This window comes from Syngnathus scovelli, chromosome 10, assembly GCF_024217435.2.
Source record: "Syngnathus scovelli strain Florida chromosome 10, RoL_Ssco_1.2, whole genome shotgun sequence".
Lineage (NCBI taxonomy): Eukaryota > Metazoa > Chordata > Actinopteri > Syngnathiformes > Syngnathidae > Syngnathus > Syngnathus scovelli.
Window position 1 is genome coordinate 4,923,855 of NC_090856.1, and position 13,876 is coordinate 4,937,730.

The following is a 13,876-nucleotide window of genomic DNA, read 5'->3' on the forward strand; positions in this document are numbered from 1 at the left end:
GCACTTTGTTACAACACAAGGGCACTTTTGTTAACAAAACGGGTACTTCAAGAGAGAGAGAGAAAAAAAAAAAGCAAGTTGCAAACGAGATTGGCTCCTTTCGTCTCACAGCGGTGGTAAATAAAAGCCCTTCTTTGTTTTCAGATTTAACAACAAACTGCCAAACAAAAAAAAGTAGTGCTCCAGAAAAAAAAACTCGATAAAAAGATGTATCAAAATGTAACTGATTGCACTTGAAGTTAGCTGTTAGCGAGCTGTCGAAATCTCTTTAGTAGACGGAGAGCGGTGTGTGTTATGTGTGTGTGTGTGAGTATGCATTGCCTTCTGGTGGACTGGAGGGTCTGGGGACACGCTTGAGTAAACAAACGTTGCCCCATCTGTTCCCCAGCTTCCCTCCGAAGCGTGCGACCATAACGGGCCCCAATGTTGTAAAACACCTCATCGGACAGTCGCTTGTTTACTTCACAGCTCTCTTGGCGCACATTTGCATAAATCTCGGTTTACCCTCGCTGGTCATTGTCGGCGGCTGTCCGGGTCTTGGGAGTGTACTTTTGAGTTAGTCCCCAATCTCGTAAAACAACAAACAAAAAAAACAAGCTGATGTCTGTATACTGTCTTGAGTAGGGACCCTAAACCAGTTTTGTTCCTTAATAACCTTTGAGCCATCTAAACCTGTGTAACTTTGGACCTTTATATTTCTTCTAGTCTTTGGGGTGCTTTCACACCTGCTTACGTTCCTAAATCAATTTTAATCCGAATTGAAATCGGTTTTCATTGGTCTGGTGTGAACAGAGTTCAGACAAATTCTAGTACACTTTTGGCTAGGGCGCTAAAACCGTCAAATCAATGAATCAGGTTCTGAGTGCGTTAATGTTGGATGTGGGCGGAGTCTATTAGGCCTTCAGTGTGGCAGTAAACCAGTGTCTTGTTTGGGATTTCAAGCCTGATAGCACCAAAAGTTGGTACTTCAGCTGAGCGTAGCGCAAACGTTTGCACTAATTGTCAATGTTCTTGTCCTGCTGGTGAACGATGGCTTCAGAAAGGCCACATGGGTGGACCTGGGTCGGTCCTGTCCCATAGAAGTGATCTTGTATAGTCTATATGTAATATACGTTGACTAATACCAAAGGAGAGTAAAAATATTTTAAGATGTACCAATTAAATTGTTGGGTTTGAAACCTCGGTGAATCCAACTTGCACGGTTCCCTTTGTGAAAGGTTCCACATTTTGGCCTCATTAGAAATATTTGGGCTGGTTTTTACGGTGTGCAAAGATGTGAGACACACAGATGAGATTTATGGATTTTCAGTCCAACTGATGAATAACGAATCGATTTTACTTTTTATTCAATGATAAAACTTTATTTGTTCCATCGCTCTGTGATTGTGCTGACTGTGCGATTTTGCAATGTGGAGCTCCGGCTGGCTCCTACCAGGTGAGCCTTACGTGAGTGGGGCCCTGTTTGACCAAACTCGCGGCTCGTTTCAGTTTTTTTTTTTTTTCTCCGCCCCGTGCTTTCAGACCAAACGCTACGAGCTGACGCTAATTGTGCGGCTATTTAAGCTTTACTTGAATTAATTTATTGTTTTTATTCTTACCTTGTTCAAAACTGAAGAGTTCTGCAGCCAATGTATCCATCCTAACCTCTCTGATTCTCGAGTGTTTTTTCCAAATGGACCTTGACGTCTGTTTTTGTCGTTTTCTCTTTATCAAAGACTTTTTGCTGAATATATCTGATTAAGCCATAAAACAAGACCAACAACCACAATAAAGATGGTTTTATTTTATTTTGAAAGCGAGATGGGGTGACTGTTATGGAGCTTTGTGGCGGCAGACACCAGGAGGGACCGGCTCAGGGGCGGCGACTCTTTTGCTTTGTCATTGTGCTATCGTAGATGATTGATATTTGAGTTTTTCTCGTCTAGCTTCGAACGCAAGTGTGGCACTTACCTAAGCTCCGAAATAAAAAATAAAAAGCGAGAGAGGGCTAAACACCAGTCTTAACGAAAGATGAGCCTAACGTGGACCATTTGTACCTCCTGGTTCTCGGCATGTACATGTTGGAGGCAGAGCCATTACGGGTGGGGGGGTGGGTGTGGGGTTAAGTCGTAATGTTTTCAGGGTCAGGGTAGCATGTAAACATTTGGGAAGGTGTGGCCAAAAAAAAAAAAAAAAACGTCCAGAAGATGCGGAATGTTGCGGGTCTCCTTTTTGCCTCTTTTTTGCAAGTACTTCTCAGGTGGAAACAAAACACTGCTATGCATTGGCTGTCTATGTTCGTGTCTCATACCATGCTCGTCATGTCTCCTCGCTAATTAGCCGAAAAAAATGCAAGGGTGGGCTCATTGCAGAGTCTGATGTTGATTTCATAACTTGTTTGGAGGGAGACATCTCATGAGTTTCAGTTTTGAAGAGTAGCACCAGGTAGTGGAGCCCTGCGTCATGCAGCAAACATTCCATAACTTCATACTGTGATTTCCCCCTCTTTCTTATTCCGCAGACGTAATGACTTAGCTTTTTTTTTTTTCCACTTCCTCTCAAGCTTTTGCGATTGTAAACATTAGCACTTTGCGATAAAAGGCCATTGTGTGTTCGATGATGTCCTTTTTTTTGTGGCTTCGATGATGCTGTTTCACTTCCTGTTGTGAGAATTACACTTGAATTGTTCGGTGGAAGATGGACGCCATATTGGATGCCCTTTGCTTGCTTGCTTTTTTTTTTTTTTTTTTTTGAAGGAGAAACATGATTGGTTCTCATTTCGGGAGACTCTTTTGAAAGCTGTGTTTAATGTCACGTGTAATACGGGAGTGGGCCAGAGCATTTGATGCAATCCTAAAAACAAACGCAACCTCAGTCTTTAGGAAAAGGTTCGCCACCCCTGTTGTACAGTACAAGGCTGGATCAGGTATCCATCTTGAGCACTTTTTTTTTATTTTTGCAAATCAGCGCAATTTAATTGCAGTCCCGTGGGAAGAAAGATATTGATCAGAACATAACCTGGGAGATTAATAGAGATAATAGGCTATTTATTTTGAGCATTATTCGTGAGGTTTCTGAAGTGGCCTATTTGGTGTTCACATTTCCTAATATGGAGATTTGAAATTGTAAATGCAAGAGTCACATCAGACAACAAAATATATGGCCATGCAATATCGGAATCAAAATTGTATGATAAAGGGGATAGAAAAAAATTTTTGGAATATTTCAATTGATTTCACGTGTATTTTGTTTGCTAAGTGTGACTCTTGTTTCTTTAGTTCGCTCCACATGTTTATGAAGCTTCAAGCAGGTGAATTGTTTTGGGGAGAATTTGCACTTTCTGATTATGAGAAAAAAATGTATATGAGACCACTACATCCACACCATCAAAAATCATGTAATTCCATGTTGTCTTTTTTTTTTTTTTTTTTTTTTTTTAATATATCCTAAAATGTCTGGCATCTGGTTGTCTGGTTTAAAGAATATACAAATCTTTCTATTAAAAAGAAAAACAATGGTTGCAAAGGTTGATTATGGATGTTTTGTTTGATTGATTTGACACAACTAATCTTTGTTTGTTTTTTCCCAGCCAGAGCTCGCAGTTTACATCTCACAGCATATCAACGAAAATTTACATACAGTGAATGATGTTCCCCTATTCCAATTTATTAAATGGTTGTCAGCACACGCCTACCTCAGATTAATCCTAAGGTAAGTTTACCCAATGCAACTTAATTCAACTATTGGTTAAATTAATGTCTGGAATTGACAGAATGACCAAAAACAGGCAACTCACGATTTTAAATCTTTACCTCTCCAGTTGTGTCAACCAAAATTGTTTTCCTTGCAAAGGCAATTTTATTAAATTGCTTGTCTTTTAAACTCTGTACATGTATATTGCATCATTTAATGTTAAATATTTACATACATTCTGACATTTTATTATAATTGTATTTATTTTTTCCATGAAGTTCTTCCAAAAATTATTCCACCACTAATGGACATTTAGACTGCGTAGTCTGTCCGGCAGGTGGCAGTGTTGTTTTCTGTTTCGCTACTTAGAGGGAGGAGCAATCAAAATGTTATGACGCTGCATGCTTAGTAGTCCTACATTGATTTGAAGTTCCTCCAAAATTATTCCACCACTAATGGGAGTGTGACAGTGTCTGTGCAGTCTTACCGGCAGGTGGCAGTGTTGTTTCTGTTTAGATCCTTAGTGGGAGGAGCAATATCAGAATGTTAAGACTCTGCATGCTCTTCACCGCCTCCTGTGCCTTGAACTAACATTTGTACCATCACGGCAAGGCTTCATATTCTTAAGCACATGTTAGCAGCGTGGTGGAACTAGTTAGCATCTCAGCCTTATAGTTTTGAGATTGTGGTTTGAGATTGTGGTTTCGGAGTTTGGCTGGAGCCTCCTTTCTGGAGTTTGCCTCTTTTTATGCCATTGAAGATGAATGAATCCGTTAAGTTGCATATTTAGTAGTTGTTATTTGGAGGTCCATTTGTATGTTTTGGGCCACCCTGCAGGAGAGAAGCTGTAAAGCGGGCTGGCCTTGTTGTCACCCCGACTTCCTGTTTGTCTCGCACCATCTCCCTCAGGCCATCCTGCCAGGTGACAGAGGTCACGGAGCAGCTCATTAACCCCCACCCTCACAGCTCATACGTTTTACAAACACACACACACTTTAGAATGCTGCACTAATAGCAGTAAAGAGAACTTAACTGAACTGTTTTATGCCATGTTGTCATTTTTGTAACATATATAGTTGTGACTGGACTAAGACTTTTTATGATACGAGCTGTCGTTTGCTAAAAAAATTTATTGTCTCTGTAGATGTGGTAGCAAACCTGCTATAATGGCCAACATTAAAATACAGTTGCTTAGTAGGCCCAAATGTTCATTTATGATATGACCTAAACACACTTTGTAAAGCTGACCTAAATATTGTTAAATCTACTGAAAAACTCAGTAAAAATTATCTAACTACGCTTAGTAAAACACTCAAATAATTCATCCATTTTCTTATGCATAGTTATCAAAGTACTCTTAATATATTGTAATATTCCCTAAAAGAAAATTAAACACCTCAGTCTACATAATAGTTGCTAAAAGTGACCTAAATACAAATTTACACGGTCAGTCAAGGCACCACTTCCCGCGACATTAATGACACCACATTAGTGTAATCAAAGCTGGGGTCAAAAAACGGCACCTTTGGTGGCAAGCAATCACACCCTGAAAGGTACAATAAAGTACTTGTTTGGCTGTTTTGTTTTGTTTTGTTTTACGTTCGCCAAGCACAAAAACGGCAGGAGGTTTTGTTTTGACAGCTGTTTGTTTGTTTGCAGGATTACGTTGAAATCACACACTATTATCCACCCCTCTAAAAAAAAAAAAAAAAATTCTTATGACATTTTATCATGACATTACCAGTTTGCTTTGGTAGCGCTTTTGTGTAATATTTCAGTTTTATTGTACTCTGTGATTTTATTTATTTATTTATTTATTTATTTTTGCGTGACAGTGCTTTCATGTTGTATATTCATTGTATTTTTTATTTTAACTCAATCCATTTATTACATTTTTTTGGAATGAACATTTGTTCTCGTCACATTACAACTACTCTCAAAGCATTGAAATTATGACTTCTCAAAATTTATGGCTTTTTTAGGTAAGGTAAAGACTGATATTGTTGACTTGTTTTAAAAAAAAAAAAAAATTTCAGCCATCTGACAATCCTTGTGAGGCAGGAAGTGACGACTCTAGACACACACACACTCACACACATCCAGAGTTAGCTAGTTTATTGGCTGGCGTTTGAACCTGTTGTCCAGATGTGTGGTCGGCTCCAGCTCATTAATTATTATATGTTTGTGATCTACCTTTTAAAACACGTGTCTACGCTCACTCCAAACATACTAAAGCGGCCCACCGCCATGCATGAAGGGGGCTTCTTTTTGAGTGTTCCTACATTCAAGTGCGTCACGTCACTTGCTATGCAGGCAGAGCGGCATCATTAAGCCAAATGAGCCTCTCACTGCCCCCACAGTGAACACTCGGAGGCAATAATGTAGAAACACACACATATGCACACACAGTAGCCTCATTTTCAGCGGCGTACACCTTTCCCGGGGGGATATAAAGAATCCCCTCTGTTTTTGCGTTCCCCCTCCAAACTAGCACTTTCTCTCGGGCTCTGTTTTGTTCACATCAGGTGCTTAAATGGCTCAATATGACAATAATTAGGCAGTGAGCAAGACATGTGTTCTTTCTTATGTTGATAAGGGACATTGAACTTTAACCCCTAAAAAAAAAATCTCCCCCTTCATTACACCACCTACTCCGTACGCCTCAAGCCAACCCTATCCTCGACTGGTCCAGCTCCCTCCAGGAAGGGCCATGTGTGTGTGTGTGGAGGGAGGAGGGGGGGGAGTTGTTGGTGGGCCGAGTCCAGGCTTGCAGCCTAGCCTCCGGCCAATCTCTTCCTCCTCTTCCTCCTCCTCTTCATCCCCAGAGAACAAGAGCACTGAGGTGCCTTTAAACCACTGCGGCAAAAAATGGGGGGTGGGGGGGGGAGAAGCCTGCAGTCATTAATATGCAAAAATGCAAATGAGAAGGTAATTAAGAGCCGGCGCTCTCTGGAGGCTCTTTGATTGCTAATGAATTCTAATCTGCAAAGAAGGGGGGAGGGGAAAAAGGAGGAAAATCACCAGAAGAAGACAAAATGGGGAAAGCAACAATAACGATAGAAAAAGGGAAGATTTTTGGCCGAAACTATTTTTGATTAGATACGAATACAGGAGGGGTCACAAAATTAGGTACAAGAGGTGTCAAAAATTTCAAGACAAAGATAATCGATCTTGTAGGTCTTCCATAAGTCCTTCTAAACTAAGAGCTGATCACCAATCAGCGAGTTTAAAAAATACGTTTGATCAATGATCTGAACAAAAAAATAGAGAACTACTGACTGCTCTTGAGTCACGGCTAATGAATGCAATGTCATTAATCAGTTTGGCATGTGGATAATGACACTTTATTTTCTCACACAGACTCGTCCCGCACACTGATGCCTCAAAAATACTCGTCCGTATATTTATCTGACTTTGTAGACACAAATGTTAACACTGGGGACATTCAAGACTCAAATTGAGCGCTTTTGAACTCTTGCTAACCAAAACAGCAGCATCTATTCAATATATTCAAATAGATTACTGTAGTCGGCCAAAGTAGTCATCAAAAAACAAACTTGGGTTTTATTATTAATATAATCCATTGTGGAATTAGGCTCAATGTGCTTAAATATATCTACATTAAACTTCAAAATCTAAATCTATTCAAGTTAAATACAACTGAATTGCGTTTCACGTCAATATAAGCTGTTCAATGCCGATAACATTCTTGAATAAAAATGCCCCAAAAATTAAACTGACCTAAAAAAAAAACTTCATTGTGTAAGTAAAGCCAAAGTCTTTCCACCACTGCAGTGGGAGTCGTAATAACGCGACCCACTTCCACTCCAACACACTGCCTGTGTCATTCATACACACACACGCACGCACACACGCAACACTGCTGTTATTGTTGTTGTTGCGCTGCTCCCACGACACCAACAATCTCTGCTTGCTCGCCCTCCCCCACTAGGCCTCGCATCTATCCATCTATCCGACACACACACGCTCACGCACACACACACCACCCAAGCGCCCTCTGCTCCCAGGCAGCCCTAACATGACATGCCCACTTCAATTGATTAAGAGTCAATTGTGCTTCTGATCTGATTGTTATCGTGCACACAAGAGCACAGCACTATTTTCAGACGCTTGCAGTTTGTTCCGTTTTACCTCGGAAGCAACCTTATATTGATTATTGTATTAATTTTGTGGGAGGACTTTTTGGATCAATTGACTCTTTTTACAAAATACTGATGAGGATTTAAAAAATGTATATAATTATTTTAAAAAAAAGACTTTTAGGGCTGTAGTGTGTTATTTGTATTTTTCAACCTATTCTGTTAAGTACGATTGTTTAATTTGTAAATTAGCTACACAACTAACTAGCCAAATAAATCATTTTATTCCTAAGCTTTTCATAATACTCATCATAGAATCGTTCAAGGGTTTTAAGCATTTTGAAAATGCGTCCAATAATCCCCCAAGTCTCAACCAATTGCAACCTTTTATTGATTATGTTAATAATGTGAAGAACAATGGACTCTGAGGCCCCTTGACTGGTTTCTATAAGTCAATAATGGCATAATATAATGTCCCCAGTAAAATATTTGAGAACAAAGAGTTCTCTACAAATTTTTCTTCAAAAAATGAAATTACTTTTAAATTTCACCTATTTTAGGAGGTTTTTTTTATTATTAATAATGAAGATTGAAATGTAATGACAATCAAAGATGGCAGTGACTCAAGACGGTTGTGGGTATCTCTTCAAATGAGCTCAGAGGAAAAAGGGAGCCATGCGAAAGCAATTGTCAGATGAGAGCAGACAGAAGCCACAGAGATTGTTGATGCACTTTTTCCCTAGCTAAATAGATTGTTGATTTGCTTTGTCTTTGCCAGTGTGCGCCGCGTCCTGTGTGGAAGTGCAGCGTTTGCGGCGGATTAATGTCAGGGACAATCTCTCAAACTCATTTTCTTTCTCACTGTGCGGCTCAGTGGGAATTGCAGCGTGGATAAGGCGGGGAGAGAACCGTGCATTTCCCCCCGCCCCGTTTGCCATGGCGGCCTGACTTTGTTTTGAATACTTGAATGGGACGAGATACGGCGTCCTCGCTTTTTCCACAAACAAGCAGGGTTGTTTTGCTTCCAGGGGATAACGGAACTCTGTGGGAGAGTCAATAGGACCGCCCCGTACCTTGATTAACCTGTTGAAAATATTCATCACTGAAGAAGTTCTAGGCCATATATTTTTGAAAATAAATGATGAAAAAATAGAAAGGAGGGTGAATGAACAAATATATCATACTTTATGGAACACTGACTCATTTGGAGGGATTACTTGAAAAAAGAATAATTACAAGTGGAAAAGTGACATTTTTGGTTATCGTAGGATTTTTATATCGTAGGATTTTGTGCGGGACAGCTTGATCAAACTGAAACAATCTGAATCATACTGATCTAAACTATAGAGAGAGACTATACATGATTAAAAATTCAGTGTACATGTGCATTGGTATCGCCACCTACTGGCCTGGCATGCACATTGCACCATTTCCAATCGATTTAGTAAGTCACAGTGGCCTGGTATCACTTTGACATCACTTTAACCAAAAACACAAAAGGAAAAACATCACAGTTATTACTCATCTGTTGTTGTGGAAACACACCCTGAGTTGGGCTGTTTTGTTGCCGTGAAGGGGGGGGGGAAAGGGGGAGCAGGGGCGGGTAAGGCTTGGTTTATCATGAGCACAACAGATAGATCCCCCCCACCACCATCAGTCCCCTCCCCTTCAACACAGATAGACTTGGAGCGCGGGCATCGAGCCAACACTATCAATCCATCCGCTTCTCTACCTCCAGTCTCCAACTCCTACTGGGCAACAGCTTCCAGTGGAAGGGTCATAAATCACATCTCTCCACCCTGTAAATAAATACACGTGTAGTGGCACACTAATAAAAAAAAAATTGCATCCACTGTGGAGTGACGCTTCAAACTCTTGGCCTAGTTTTTTTTTTTCTTCTCCTCCTTCTTTCCGCTAGTCTGATCACAAACCTGCGTGCCTTTTGCCCTTCCCCCACTCGAGGCCTTTTTTTTTTTAAGCCTCTACTATTACACGCTGCGAGGGGCTCGGAGTGGAACGAGGTGAGCCGCTTGCCTTCACTGTGCCTTTTTGTGGGCCGTTGCCTACGTGCCGTGTTTATCCTTGTGTGAGATGAGAGCCGGCGATGTGGCTTGGACGCTTCAAACGTGTGGAACATGAAGGCAGGAAGCTAGCGCCAGACGCAGCCGGCAGAAAGCAGACAATAACAAGCTTTGTAGGAAAAGTTTATATGACAAAAGGCAGTGGTATTAACAACTGGCACCTTGTGGGGACTCGCAAAGTGTTTATTTGGTAGGAATTTGTTTCAATAGTAAGATTTTGTGCAAAAGTACTCAACAATAAGTAAAAAAAACATTTTTTTTTGCACAAAAAGTGCACCATAAGTCGCAAAAACAGAAGTATGTGTTACTTCTTGGGATGTTCAACTTGAGTACTGACTGTTACTGAGTACTTTTGATATATAACATTTAATTTAAAACAATGATTAAAAAAAATGTGAATAAACAACTTTTCTCAAATTAATGTCCGAACCCCCGCAGTATAGCGCCAACTAGTGCTGAGGAGGACTTACTCCATTGTCAATTTATTTTTTAGATTTTTTTTTATTGATACATTTTGTACGAAACAGGGCAAGATTAATTATTAGAAAATGTTTATATTTGGGGGTCACTTGAAAACCAATTGTTTACTTAGTCGAACTTGTTACATAATGTGCACTAATTAGTAGAAAATTGTCTTTTGGTTACTTTAAAAGGTCTTGCGTTTTATTGGATTTCATATGAGCGGCGCACATAATTAAGAGAAAACAAACGCATAGCGTAGCGGATGAATCCATTTGCACGGCATCTTCTCACACCGCTGCTACTTCTGATGTGGCCGTAATTGAAAATATTTTACATCCATAAATATTTCATCAAATATGCACAAATATATGACTGGCCTGCCAAACGTATGCTAATTTGCCTAGCGCATCTGTTGTTAATTACACATATATAAAAGCACGACGCAGGATCACAGAGTTGCTCCCTATTGAGCTTTTAATCGGCCACTGCGCCGCCATTATGCTTGGGGATTAAATGACTTTTTCCTTTGCTTTGTCTCGTCTAACAACACTGCAAAGCTTTTTGACGTTGTCATGTGGCAGGTTAGCCTGTGGAAGATGAAACAACAGGGTTTTTGTTTTTTTTAATCTGTTTATAGAGGAGGTCACCGGGCGCTCGCTCGGGCCCACTTTAGTTGTGATACCTGACAAAAATGGTGACACTTGCAGTACGTATATTAAATTATTCATCATTGTTTTTTGAAAAAGAAGAATTTCAGGGGGAAACGAGCTCCAATGGGAAGCAATGTTTTCTCAAAAGACTTTTGCAATTATTTTTCTTCTTGTGGGCAGAACACAGCATCAGTGTTTCATCATTTTGAACATTCTAAAAAAAAAAAAAAAAAAAAGAAGGCACGATGGCTTAGTCATCACTGCTTGCAGCTCCCATTATTACCATATCTGATCATGGCTGCATTCAAGAAACTCATTCATTCTCTTGAATTCATATGTCACTTTGCTTTTATAGTCTTCGCCCCATGTGTCTATTGAAGATGAGCAGCATCTTTGTTTTGCGTGTGTGCGCATGTGTGTGTGTCAAATTCTTCTTTTTTTTTTTTGCCCCCTCCCTTCCTCCTCCATGTTCCTCATCCTGGCTGCCCTTGTGTATGCTCTCCATGTCAGACCCAGCTGTTACTACAAACTACTTGGAGGGCTTACAAGCCTCATTGCTAATACTGACAACGGCCGCTATTCTTACTCGAAGGAACCAGGCAACGTCCGCTGGAAAAAGTGAGAATGGCAGCAATTCCCCTCCGGGAAAAAAAATAAAAAATCCATCTTTCCCTGAGCAGATGTCGTGTTTTGATGGCTAATCTTGTTGATGAAGATCTTCCAGAAAGAGGTGTTAGATAAAGTACAGATGCCCTTTTTTTTGTGGTAGCTTGGATTATTTTCTGATGCATGTGAGCGCCTGTCTTCTTCTTTGTGTGTGTGTGTGTGGCGTGTTTGTGGAGGTATTTATGACCCATATGTGCACTTGTTCCTTGCAGTAACCCCATTACATTCCTAAGTCTGTCCACGGGGCTAATTAATGTGCTATGCCTTCACCCAGGGGACAGCCAATGGATTATTTACCTATATGTCCTATTGACAGCAAATCCCCCCCCCCCCCCCTCCCCTCTCTCTCATCCTCTTCGCTGTGCAAACAGACAACAATGTGAGGCAGTTAAGCAAAATTTGCATATGTTGGGTCATATTCATCATTGTATTCTCACAACACACGTCTTGAATTTGAGTTACTGGATAAGAAAAAAAGTACGGATTTATAAGTAAACTGTAGAAGATTGGCAACTTTTGAGGCAATACTTTAAAAAAATGAGAAATTGTTGGATGATCAGTAAGTTTTGTCTCTAACAAAACAACAGAATCAATTATTCTACCGATTATTCGATTGATTAGTCAGCTAATCGCTCCCCCGGCCCTCACTTTTTTTGTAGAAATGTGACTATTTGGGGATGTTAATTGAACATTTTGAACATTCAAACATTTTATTTTAATAAAAATAATTTGGGGATTATACTTCAAAAAGCTGTTTATAAAGTAGAATTTTGTTATTATTATTATTATTATTATGAGAAAACTTACTTTTCTTACTTTATATATTTTTTTAAGGATTTTGTAGGATAAGTATGACTGCACGCACTAATAGAGGTGGTTAAGATTATTTTGCACCTTTGTATGTATTGCATTCACACCAAGCCTCGGAGGTGGTCTGAAAAATATGTACACTCTTTGTGACCACCATGCTGTTGTGTTTATAAACGGAAAACAAAAGAGGCGCTGTCTGAACTTCCCTCCTCTAGCTTTTTTTTTTTTTTTTTGCCCTCAGGCTGCAAGCAACAGCTGTCTAACACCAATAACTTTCAATAAAAGTGGGTTATTGTGTCTTTTCATTCACAGTGAATAGCATTAGGGTGTCTCCACGTGTAGGTAAAGCTTTTAGGTCGTTGTCAAAGAAGGAGAGGCAGAATTTCAAAAAGGTCTTTCAGGTGGGGGAGGAGAGGATCGCCTCTTCGTTGATTTTTGGATTGTTAAATGTTCCAAAATCTTGCCTGGGATCCTCTTGGCGGCTCAGCTCGGAAGCATCCAGTAAGCAGGAACTTGTTGGTTTTATGGTTTTCGGCAAGGAAACGGGCACTGCCTTTTAAAATCCACATTAACAGTTTTGACGCTCACTAATAAAAAAAACCTGATTTGACTTGGTGTGGGCAGAGTCAGTGCAAAAAATCATTTAAAAAAAAGTTTGATTTAATTTTTAATTTTGTGGTAAAAATGTTTGACTAGTGTAATCCCCAGAGTATTTTCGACACTTGGCATTTATTTATATATTTAAATTTTAGGGGGAGGTGGGGTGCCAACCCCCCCCCCTTTTTTTTGTGGAAAACGCTTATTGAACTTTATGCTATACTTTCAATAATTTCTGGGGTAAGCAAAATTTCCCAAGTATTTCAAATGGGCTGATTTACCCTATCCACGGATTAGCCCGGTCCCTATCCCCTGCAAAAGCAGCGGTCCACTCTATTCTGAATATATTTTTTAATTTAATAACATCACTCAATAAAAATATAAACATCTCATAATTCAATTATATTTTCCTTTAGTATAGATGCATGATTGAATACTAATTTCTTGTAATAGTAGGTTAAAACACGAGGTTACTACAAGGCATAAAAAATAACCATACATTAAGTATGGTTATTTAAAAAAAAAAAAAGAGGCAAGTGAGCACACGAAACTAAAAATTAAAATGATGTCAGCGGGCATGTTGGAGCCCCCTTCGGCCAGCCTCCCTGAGCACACGCACACGCAGGGAAAGTGAGCGTCAAGAAAAAGGCGGGCGCAACGCCGTGTTTTTAACAGCCGAGTGGCCGAGCTTGATGTCAATCAAATATATGCGCCCTCCCATTGGCGGAGCGTCTTAGCATTTATCGTGCCATCTCGTCGAAGCTGCTGCTGTGTAATCGCAGGTAACTTTCTTGCTCTAGCCTTCCGCTGCGCAAGCTAGTGCGCGTAATACTCTCGC